This window comes from Canis lupus, chromosome 2 (assembly GCF_048164855.1).
Source record: "Canis lupus baileyi chromosome 2, mCanLup2.hap1, whole genome shotgun sequence".
Taxonomy (NCBI): domain Eukaryota; kingdom Metazoa; phylum Chordata; class Mammalia; order Carnivora; family Canidae; genus Canis; species Canis lupus.
Genome location: NC_132839.1, coordinates 36,100,541 through 36,112,388, shown reverse-complemented (window position 1 = coordinate 36,112,388; position 11,848 = coordinate 36,100,541).

The following is an 11,848-nucleotide window of genomic DNA, read 5'->3' as shown; positions in this document are numbered from 1 at the left end:
ATAAGATGAATTAGTTAAAATAATAGAAATTAAAATATTAATAGATAATACATTTCTGTTTTTAGTACTTTACATTTATTAATGCACTTTTGCATTCATTATCTAATTTAATTCTCAAAACCTGATTGCTTCTTCTTCTTCTTTTATATATATATATATATATATATATATATATATATATATATATGAAGAATACACCTAGAGAGATCAAATAACTTGTTTGAAGTCATGGCTAATTCAATAGAGTCAGATCTCACATCCAGAGGCTATGACTTTCTAGAGGGAAATTTTAACTGACATGTTTATTCAGTTAAGGGGAGAAAAATGGAACTAGATTTATGCTTACAAATAAAAATCAATACCACTAATTCTACCAGGAAAGAGAATAACCAATAGGTATAGATGAATTAATTTTTCCCCTTCTATAAGCCATATTTGTGACAACTTAACACTTTCCAGGGAACTTCAGAATCATTAACAAGATTTAGTTCTTCTCATGGCATCTGCTCCCCTGGAATCAGGAATCTTGAAGGAAATGGAATCCAGGAGAGTGTTGTTACGTTAAAAACTTATTTTTGAATCCATTCAAAGAATGTTTCTGAAATATTATAAAAGAGCCTATTGTGGTATCACATGAACTACTATGAAGCTTATGTATAGGAAGCCTTTATCTAATCAACCACACTGCATAGTGGCTTAGTAAATCATATTTAGGAGCAGACTTAAAGAGATTTTTAAATGTCCCATGCATTGTATTTAGGAGAGTCTTAATGCCAACCTTCCTTTTTTTTTTTTTCTATCTTCTCTATTTTTAGTCTACACATTATTCTGTCATCATTAATGCTGCCTTACTTCCATCCTCATTTATCATAGCAGAGGAACAGGCTTGTCCTATGGTTTTCTACCTATGTAGACACTTTCCCAAATTGTATTTTTTACTTAGAACTTAATTTGTAGGTCACTAGATTTGTTTTTACTTGATGTCTTTTTTTTTAATTTATTTATTTATTCACGAGAGACAGAGAGAGAGGCAGAGACACAGGCAGAGGGAGAAGCAGGCTCCATGCAGGACGTGGGACTCGATCCCGGGACCCCAGGATCACACCCTGAGCCCATGGCGTTGCTAAACCGCTGAGCCACCCGGGCTGCCCCTGATGTCTTTTTCTTAATAACTTTTCAACTGTGTATTCAAATTATAAAACTCATTGGAGAATCCTAGAACCAAAAAATATAAAATCAGTATTGCTGGCTTGAGATTTAGAACTACATCAGACAGCCAGCCCCATTGAAGGTGCCTTTGCTATTCACTGAAAAAGGAAAGACTGAACAGATAGGCAGGCGTTTATGACTAGCACAAACTGAGTCGCCATGTTGGTAGTGGCCATGATTTTCGAGCTGCTCTTGATAGTTGTGCTATGGCCACAAAGCTGTAACTTGTATGGGGAGGAGGAGAGAAATCCTTTGGGATCCCACAACAAGAGAGTAGGAGAAAGGATATAGGAAGGTCAGCATTATGTGGATGGTGCTTAGGTCTAATCAGTTTTCTGAGGGGATTGACCTCTTTCTGTGGCTCAGGCTCATATGCAAACTAGGCTCCAGGTTGGAACTGCCTTAATATGTATGGTTTCCTCCCACCCCAGCCTCTCCACTCTCTACACCTCTGTGGTCTGTTTGGCTGCCAGAGCTTTTGGAAAGAAGAGCATGAAATTCATGTGCCAGCTCCCTGCATGTGTGGGGTGGAAGGGCACACATTATCCCCTACTTCTCCAACAGGGGGAGGAAAGAAGCACAATAGCATATCCCACACCCCTCAAGGACAGTCCTGCCCTGAGACACACTTTGTCTCAGGCAGCATTTATCCAATTTTGATATGCACCTAAGAGGATGGCAACCTTGTGAAAATGCAAATTCTGTTTCAGTAGGTATGGGTGGAGCCTGAGAACCTGAATTTATTATTGGCTTCCTCATGATGCTGATGCTGGTAGTACATGGACCACATTTTAATAGCAAGGGCTAGATAACTTTTACTTCTAATTTATCTTTTTAAGATTGTATTATTAAGTAATCTCCACATCCAATGTAAGGCTTGAACTCACAACTCTAGGATCAAGCAAATAGGAGAAAGGACATAGGAAGGTCAACACTGTGTAGATGGTGCTTAGGTCTAACCAGTATTCTGAGATGGGATTGACCCCTGGAGCGTGCTCTGCCGAATGAGCCAGCCAGGTGCCCCTTTTACCTCTCATTCTTAAGATTTGTATTTCTGGTGTTCTTAAAGAAGAAGGAGTTAAGATGGCAGAGTAGTAGGGGGGACCCTGAACTTGCCTTGTCCCTTGAACACAACTAGATCAACATCAAATCATTTTGAACAATGAGGAAATCGATCTGAGGATTAAAAAAACAATCTGTACAATTGCAAGGAAAGAAAAAAAAGTTGGAAGGAGAGAACTTAGCAGATGTGAGGTTCAGAGACGTGGATTAGAGGAGAGAAAAACCATGGTGCCCTGAAGGGGAGGGAGCACTTTTTGAGAAAGGAAGTCAGGGAGAGAGGGAGAGTGGGAAAGAGAGCAGCACATTGGGTTTGCACAAGATGCCATAATGTGGGGATCCCCTGGGTTGCATTGGGAGAGACCACTCCCTTTCCTGGAGTATATTAGGAAGACAGCATATTTCCTCAGGACAGGACAAAAGTCTTGCCAGGTGCCTTTGAGTGGCTGTTCAACAGCATAGGACAGACACACTGCAAAGGGCAGATAACCCAGTTGAAGCTTTTTGCTGCACTTCACTACAGACTCCAACCAGTGTGCATGCCCTGCAACTCCTTTTCTGGGACAGAATGGTGCCAGGAACAACTCAAGTCTCTCCTCTGGCAGAGGGGAGTGGGTTCACACCTTGCTGGGTCCTTTAAGATTTGGAGTTTTGAATCCTAGGCACCGACCAGAGGTAAAACATAAGAGAACTAAAAACAAAACAACAAAATAACAAACAAAAAACCAAAAACAAACAAGACAAAACCAAACAACACACTCCTGTGGCACCGGGTATGCCCATGGCCAAGGCACAGACAGGCTGAGGACAGGGGTCTGATTAAAGCCTGGAACATATAGAGACTCTTCACTTTACTATGAGGGTCTCCTGAACAGTGACAGCCATGAGATCCCCTTTCTGGGGGCAAGAGGGCAGAGTGACACCATCTTCCAACCTTTCCATGCCCACCAATACAATCAGACTTAAGAGGCTGGAGTCACACTAAACCCTGCCCCCAGCATCTGGCAGGGGCATTTTTACAAGGCAGGTCTCAGAAGACCAACACAGGCCCCTCTGCATGTACCAGATCTACTGATCACAGAGCACTCCAAAGCATCAGCTTTAGTTCTGGTGAAAAGAGAATGAAGCGTTCTTTTTTGTTTGTTTATTTATTTATTTATTTTATTTTATCATTATTTTTTTCTTTGGTATCAAATTATGGTTTTTTATTTGTTTCTTTTTCTCATTTTTTTGGATCAGGCTTCTTTTGGTTTTTCTTTTTTTCCCTTCTTATTCTTTGAAATCAGGCTTATAGTATTTTATCTATTTCTTTGCTTTTTTGTTCCTTTTTCTCTTTTCTTGGATCAGGCTTTCTTTTTTCATTTTTTTTAAGTCCATAGAAAGATGAATGGATAAAGAATGTGGTTTATGTATACAATGGAATATTATTCAGCCATTAGAAATGACAAATACCCACCATTTGCTTCGATGTGGATGGAACTGGTAAGTCAGGCTTATCTTAAACAAGTCAAAGCACACCTAGTTAAAGGTCCAAGCTCTCCCCACTGCAAGCAAGGAGGAACTCTATGGAGAGGACTGACCTGTGGGAAAAGCAAAACACAACAGCATAGTGCACACATCAGAAAAACTTCCTGAAGTTCCAGGCCCTGGACAGTGTATGACCCCTTCTTAATATAGTATTTTTTTTAAATTTTATTTATTTATGATAGTCATACAGAGAGAGAGAGAGAGAGAGGCAGAGACACAGGCAGAGGGAGAAGCAGGCTCCATGCACCGGGAGCCCGATGTGGGATTCGATCCCGGCTCTCCAGGATCGCGCCCCGGGCCAAAGGCAGGCGCTAAACTGCCAAGCCACCCAGGGATCCTAGTATTTTTTTTTAATTTTATTTATTTATTCATGAGAGACACAGAGAGAGAGGCAGAGACACAGGCAGAGGGAGGAGCAGGCTCCATGCAGGGAGCCTGATGTGGGACTCAATCCCAGGTCTCCAGGATCACACCCTGGGCTGAAGGCAGGCACTAAACTGCCAAGCCACCCAGGTATCCCCTTAATATAGTATTAATAGGGAGCAGGAAACTTAACAAGCTCTCAGGCAGAAACTTTGATATAATGACTAAATGGAGGAATTCTACCCAAAGGAACAATCAGGAAGAAATCACAGCCAGAAATTTGTTCAAAAGAGACATAAGCAATATATATGAACAAGAATTTAAAACAACAGTCATAAAAATACTACCTGGCCTTATTTTTTTGGTATATTTTTTATTGGAGTTTGATTTGCCAACATATAGCATAACACCCAGTGCTCATCCCATCAAGTGCCCCCCTCAGTGCCCATCACCCAGTCACTCCATTCCCCTGCCCACCTCCCCTTCCACTACCACTTGTTCGTTTCCCAGAGTTAGGAGTCTCTCATGTTCTCTCACTCTTACTGATATTTCCCACTCATTTTCTCTCCTTTCACACTACCTGGCCTTAAAGAGAGCATAGAAGACACAAGAGAAACCCTGGCTGCAAAGATAAAAGAACTAAAATCTAGTCAGGCCAAAATAAAAGTGCTATAACTGAGATGCAAAATCAACGATGTAATCATCCCAAATGTCTTCCATCTGGGATGGAAGACACATAGAGTTGAATAGGTGATATAGAAGACAAAGTTATTGAAAATGATGAAGCCGAAAAGAAGAGGGAAAGAAAACTGTTAAATCACAAGTATAGGCTTAGAGAAATCAGCAATTCCATGAAGTGCAATAATATTTGTATCATAGAAATCCCAGAAGAAGAAGGGTAGGAAAAAAGGGACAAAGGGTTTATTTGAACATATTATAGCTGAGAACATCCCTAGTGGAGAAGGAAACAGGCATTCAAGCCCAAGAGCCCAACTGTCCTAAAAAAAAATATCAGACAGATCAACACCAAGACATATATCATAATGAAACTTGCAAAGTACAAAGATAAAGAGAGAATTCTGAAAGCAGCTAGGGATAAAAGGTCCTTGACCTACAAGGGTAGACATGTAAGGTGATCAGCAGACCTGTCCAAACAGACCTGGCAGGCCAGAATCAAGTGGCATGATATATAATCAATGTGCTAAATGGTAAAGATATGCATCCAAGAATACTTTATCCAGCAAGGCCTTCATTCAGAATAGAAGGAGAGTTAAAGAGTTTCCAAGACAAACAAAAACTAAAGGAGTTCATGAACACTAAACCAGCCTTGCAAGAAAGATTAAAGGGGACCTTTGGAGTGAAGAAAGATCCCAAAGTAACAAAGGACAGAAAGGAACACAGACAATCTATAGGAACAGAGACTTTGCAGGTAATATAATGGCACTAAATTCATATCTATCAATAATTACTCTGAATGCAAACAGACTCATGGTGCCAATCAAAAGACAGGGTATCAGAAGAATGAACAACAACAACAAAAAAAACCAATGTCCATTGATATGCTACTTATAAGAGACTCATTTTAGACCCAAAGATACCTCCAGATTGAAAGTGAGAGGGTAGAGAACCATCTATCATGCTAATGGACATCAAAAGAAACCTGGAGTATCATTCCTTATATCAGACAAACTGGGTTTTAATTTTTTTAAGATTTATTTATTTGATAGGGAGAGAGTGCAGGAGAGCAAGGCAGAGGGAGAAAAAGAGACGAACTTAAGCAGACTCTGCCCTGAGTGGAGAGTCTCACACAGGGCTCAAACGTATGACCCTGAGACCACAACCTAAGCCAAAATCAAAACTCAGGCACTCAACAGACTGTGCCACCCAGGCACCCCAAACAAACTAGATTTTAAACCAAACACTATAACAAGAGATATATAAGGGTACTAAATCAGAATAAAGGGGCCTACCCAAAAATGAAGATCTAACAATTGTAAATATCTATGTCCCTAAATTGGGAGCACCCAAATATGTAAGTCAATTAATCATCAATTTCAAGAAACTAATTGATAACAATACAATAAATAGGGGACTTTAACACTCCACTCACAGCAATGGACATATCATCCAAGCAGAAAGTCATCAAGAAAACAATGGCTTTGAATGACACCCTGGACTAAATGGACTTAACAGATATATTCAAAACATTTCATCCTAAAGCAGTAGAATACACATTCTTTTCAAATGCACATGGAACATTCTCCTGAGTAGATCACATACTGTGTCACAAATCAGGCCTTGGCAAGCACAAAAAACCTGAGATCATACCATGTATATTTTCAGACTGCAATGCTATGAAACTTGAAGTCAAGTATAAGAAAAAAATTGGAAGGACCACAAATATATGGAGGTTAAAGAACATCCTACCAAAGAATTAATTGGTTAACTAGGAAATTAAAGAAGAAATTAAAAAATGCATGGAAGCAAATAGATATGAAAACATAAGAGTCAAAAACTTTGGGGTGCAGCAAAGGCAGTGCTAAGAGGGCAGTACACAGCAATACAGGTATATTTCAAGAAATAAGCAAAGTCTCAAAAGCCCAAAGCCAGCAGAAGAAGGGAAATAATAATGGTTAGAGTAGAAATAAATGATATAGAAATTGAAAAATTATTAAAAAGATCAATTAAACTAGGAGCTGTTTTTTTAAAAGAATTAACAAAATTGACAAATCCTTAGCCAGACTTATGAAAAAGAAAAGAGAAAGGACCCAAGTAAATATGATCATGAATGAAAGGGGAGAGATCACAACCAACACCACAGAAATACAAACATTTTTAGGAGAATATTATGAGTATTATGAGTAACTGTATGCCAGCAAATTGGGCAATCTGGGAGTAATGGATGCATTCCTAGAAACATAAAAACTACCAAAACTGAAACAGGAAGAAATAGAAAATTTGAGAACCATAATCAGCAAGGAAATTGAAGCAGTAAATAAAAAAAATCTCCCAAAAAACAAGAGTCCAGAGCCACATGGCTACTCAGGGGAATTCTACCAAACATTTAAAGAAGAATTAATACCTGTTCTTCTGAAACTGTTCTACAAAATAGAAATAGAAGGAAACCTTCCAAACTCATTCTATGAGGCCAGCATTGTTTCATGATTCCAAAACAAGACAAAGACACCACTAAGCATTATACACCAATATCCCTGATGAACTTGGATGCAAAAATTCTCATTAAGGTACTAGCTAATTGGTTCCAACAATACATTAAAAGTATTATTCACCATGATCAAGTGAGATTTACTCCTGAGCTGCAGGGATGGTTCAATCAATGTGATACACCACATTAATAAAAAAGGATAAGAACAATATGGTCCTCTCAGTATATGCAGAAGAAGCATTTGACAGAATACAACATCCTTTCTTGATAAAAAAAAAACCCTCAAGAAAGTTGGGATAAAAGGAACATATCTCCACATCATAAAGGCTATATGCAAAAGATACACAGCTAATATACTTAATGGGGAAAAACTTGGGGCTTTCCCCTAAGATCAGGAACATGACACGAATGTCTGCTCTCACCACTGTTGATCACATAGTACTAAAAGCCCTAGCCTCAGCAGACAAGAAAAAGAAATAAAATAAATCCAAATCAGAAAGGAAGAAGTCAAACTTTCACTCTTTGAAGATGACATGAAACTATATGTAAATCTGAAAGACTCTACTAAAAATTTGCTAGAATTGATACAGGAATTCAGTGAAGTTGTAGGATATAAAAATCAATGTGCAAATATTTGTTTTACACATCAATAATGAAGCAGCAGAAAGAGAAATCAGGAATCAATTTCGTTCACAACTGCACCCAAAATCATAAGATACCTAGGAATAAACCCAACCAAAGAGATAAAAGGTCTGTACTCTGAAAACTACAGGTCATTTATGAAAGAAATGGAAAAACATTCCATGCTCAAGGATTGGAAGAGCAAATATTGTTAAAATGTCTGTACTACCCCAAGCAAGCTACACATCCGATGGAATCATGTTGAAAATAACACCAGCACTTTTTCACAGAACTAGAACAAACAATCCTAAAACTTGTATGGAACCAAGAAAGACCCCAAATAGCCAAAGTAATGTTAAAAAGAAAACCAAAGTGAGAAGCATCAGAATCCCAGACTTCAAGCTACATTACAAAGCTGTAATCATCAAGAAAGTCTGGTACTGGCCCCAAAACAGGCACATAGATCAATGGAACAGAATAGAGAAACCAGAAATAGCCTCACAACTACATGGTCAACTAATCTCTACAAAGCAGGAAAGCATATCCAATGGAAAAAAAGTCTTTTCAACAAATGATGTTGGGAAAACTGGACAAAAACATGCAGAAAAATGAAACTGGACTACTTTCTTACACCAAACACAAAAATAAATTCAAAAAGGATGAAAGGCCTAATTATGAGACAGAAAACCATCAAAATCCTAGAGAACACAAGCAGAAATCTCTTTGACCTTGGCCATAGCAACTTCTTACTAGACATATCTCTGGAAGCAAAGAAAAAAGAAGCAAAAATGAATTATTGGGACTTCCTCAAGATACTTTTCTGCACAACAAAGGAAATAGGCAGCAAAAATAAAAGACAACCTACAGAATGGGAGAAGATATTTGCAAATGACATAGCAGATAAAGTGCTAGTATCCAGAATTTACAAAGAACTCATCAAAATCAACACTCTCAAAATAAATAATCCATTTAAGAAACGGGCAGAAGACATGAACAGACATCTATCCAAAGAAGACATACACATGGCTAACAGACACATGAAAAATGCTCAACATCACACCTTATAAGGGAAATACAAACAAAACCACAATTAAACACCACCTCACACCTGTCAGAATAGCTAAAATTAACAACTCAGGAAACAACAGACATTGGCAAGGATACAGAGGAAGGGGAACCCTCTTGCACTGTTGGTGAGACTGCAACTGGTGCAGCCACTCTGGAAAATGGTATGGAGTTTCCTCAAAAAGTTAAAAATAGAACTACTCTATGACCAGCAATTGCTCTCCTACATGTTTATCCAAAGGATGCAAAAATGCTGATTTGAAGGGGAACATACACCCCAACATTTAGAGGAACGATGTTACATTTAGATGAACATTTAGAGGAACAATAGCCAAAATACAGAAAGAGCCCAGATTTCCATTGGCAGAGGAATGGATAAAGAAGATGTGGTATAGGTGACAAATGAATATTACTCAGCCATCAAAAAGAATGCAATCTTGTCATTTTTAATAATGTGGTTAGAACCAGACAGTATTATGCTAAACAGAGTAAGTCCATCAGAGAAAGGAAACTATCATATGATTTCACTTATATATGGAATTTAAGAAACAAAACAGATGAGCATAGACTGAGTAAAAATATCTGCAGATCATATATCTGATAAACACTTGTATCTAAAATATACAAAGAATTCTCAAAACTAAATAAGAAAACAACCCAATTTTCTTAAATGAACCCCAATTTGAACACATATTTCACTAAGGAGCATATATGGATGGCAAGGTAGCCCATGAAAAGGTTGTCAACATTATTAGTCATCAGTGAAATGTAAAGTAAAGCCACCATGAAATACCACTTCATACTTATTAGAATGAGGAAATTTAGGAAGAGTTACAATAATAAATGTCAGCAAAGATTAAGAGGAACTGAAATTTTCATACAGTGCTGATGGATATGAAATTATTTTGGAAAACAGTTCAGTACTTCCTTAAATAATTAAAAAATCTATATGCTTGTATGGCTTAGTAGGTTAAGCATCTGACTTGATTTGGACTCCAGTCATGATTTCAGGTTGTAAGATGGAGCCCCAGGTCAGGCTCCATGCTGGGTGTTAAGCCTACCTAAAATTCTCTCTCTCCCTTTCCTTCTGCCTCTCCCCATCACTCTCTCTCTCTCTCTCTCTCTAAAAAAAAAAAAAAGAAGAAAAATTAAAAATTAAAAAATTAAAAACTCACCTACCATCCAATTCCAAACTTTCCACTCTTAGCTATTTACCTAAGAGGTCTGAGAGTGTATGTCCACATAAACACAAAGGTTCATAGTGGCTTTATTTGTAATAATCAAACACTGAAAACAATCCAAATGTCCAACACCAAAATAGATGAATGAACTATTGATTCCTTCATTTTTTGAGATTCATTTAAGATAAATGAATCTCAAAAAATTACACTCAATAAAAGAAGTTGATGCAAAAGAAAAGAAAAAAAAGGAAACAATCTGATTTCATTTATATAAAACTCCAGAAAATGAAAATGAATCTATAGTGATAGGACAGATAATGGCTGCTAGGGTGGGTTGTTGGCAAATGGGAAGGATTGCAATGGAATGCAAAGAAATTGGGAGAATGTTGACTATCTTGATTGTGGGGATGGTTTTATGGGTACATACATATGTCAAAACTTACCAAACTGTATTCCTTTGAATATGTTAAGTTTATTGTATGCCAATTACAACTCAATAAAGCTTTTTAAAATTAATTCAATTAAAAAAATCAAGTAGCATATAGTGTAGTACTGGTTTCAGGGGTAGAATTTAATGATTCGTCACTTACATATAACACCGAGTGCTTATCCCTGTATGTCCCCTCCCTAATTCCTATCATCCATTCAGCACATTCCCCCATCCTCCTCCACTCCAGCAACACTTACTTTATTCTCTATAGTTAAGAATGTTTTATGTTTTGCCTCCCTCTCCATTTTATCTTAATTTTGTTGTTGAATGAAAGGAAAGGACAGAAACAAACTCACATGCCATTATTCCTGGAGCCAAAAACCTTAACTCTCCTTCCTCAAAGTCATCATGCTGGCTTCCTTGGAAGAAATATTTTCAATCATTAAGTTATAATTTACCCATCAGGGTTTTTTCTTTGTTCCACAGAAATGTCATAGGTTTGATTATCATAACATCATAATTATTCTAAAAATCTGAGGTGTCATTATCTTCTTGCTTTTATCTATGAATTGTAATTTTCATATTTGGAATATTACTTTTTATTTTCTTTTGTCATTAAGTTGGCAATAATGGTAGTTGATTATACAAATACTCTACAATTAAAGAATAAAGCAAAAACATCAGTATAAAGAAATACTCTGTATCATTAGGAGCTCATTAAAATCTGCTATTTTAAAATATAATAACACTTTTAATTAACTTACAATGGACTCTTCAATTACAATGAATTAAACTCTTAGATATACATTAAAGTCCTGCTAAGCAAATCAATTAAAATTACAGGAGTCAGAAATGACATCCTGACATTAATAACACCTTATATTATGAAATGGCTAGGTTGAGGAGAAACAGAATTTCTTATTCCATTTCACAGTTAAAGTAACTGCTTTTTTGCAGTAAAGGGACTGGATCAGGCATCAAAAGACCTGGATGTGGAATCCACCTTTACTTCCTGCAAGCTATCTACCAGGCTAGATCTGACTTTTTTCTTAATATAACATTTATTTTTTTAAAAACTTTATTTTCATAGAATATATTTTTACATTAGAGAGTCCTACAGTGAGAAAATTATAATTTATTACTTATAGTTTTATATTTGTAGACAGATTATTTTAGGACAAGTAAAATAAACACATTTGAGGACTAAGTCTCTGATTAGATTCTGTA